Below are 319 nucleotides of genomic sequence, written 5' to 3' on the forward strand. Positions count from 1 at the left end.
TAACTGCATACATTGTGCAGCATTTATTGTGGTGTATATATTTAGACAGATTGACACACATAAGTGCAAACATACTTAGAGGTGCGGTTTGTGCCAACTTAGACTTCCCAACGAACGGGTTTCGTAATCGCCGACAAAAAGGACTGAAATTGAACATTGAAAGACAGAATTTAGTCTTCCCTTGGATTGCTGCTTATTGGTTTCATTTTAATATTTTTTTCTATTTCGAAATCATGGACGCCTTCGCTTTTTCCACTTCTTCACATGCTTATCATGTTGTGTTTATGAATTCATATAAATATATGGAATACTCGAAAAC

Source organism: Penaeus monodon, chromosome 30, assembly GCF_015228065.2.
Source record: "Penaeus monodon isolate SGIC_2016 chromosome 30, NSTDA_Pmon_1, whole genome shotgun sequence".
NCBI classification, from domain to species: domain Eukaryota; kingdom Metazoa; phylum Arthropoda; class Malacostraca; order Decapoda; family Penaeidae; genus Penaeus; species Penaeus monodon.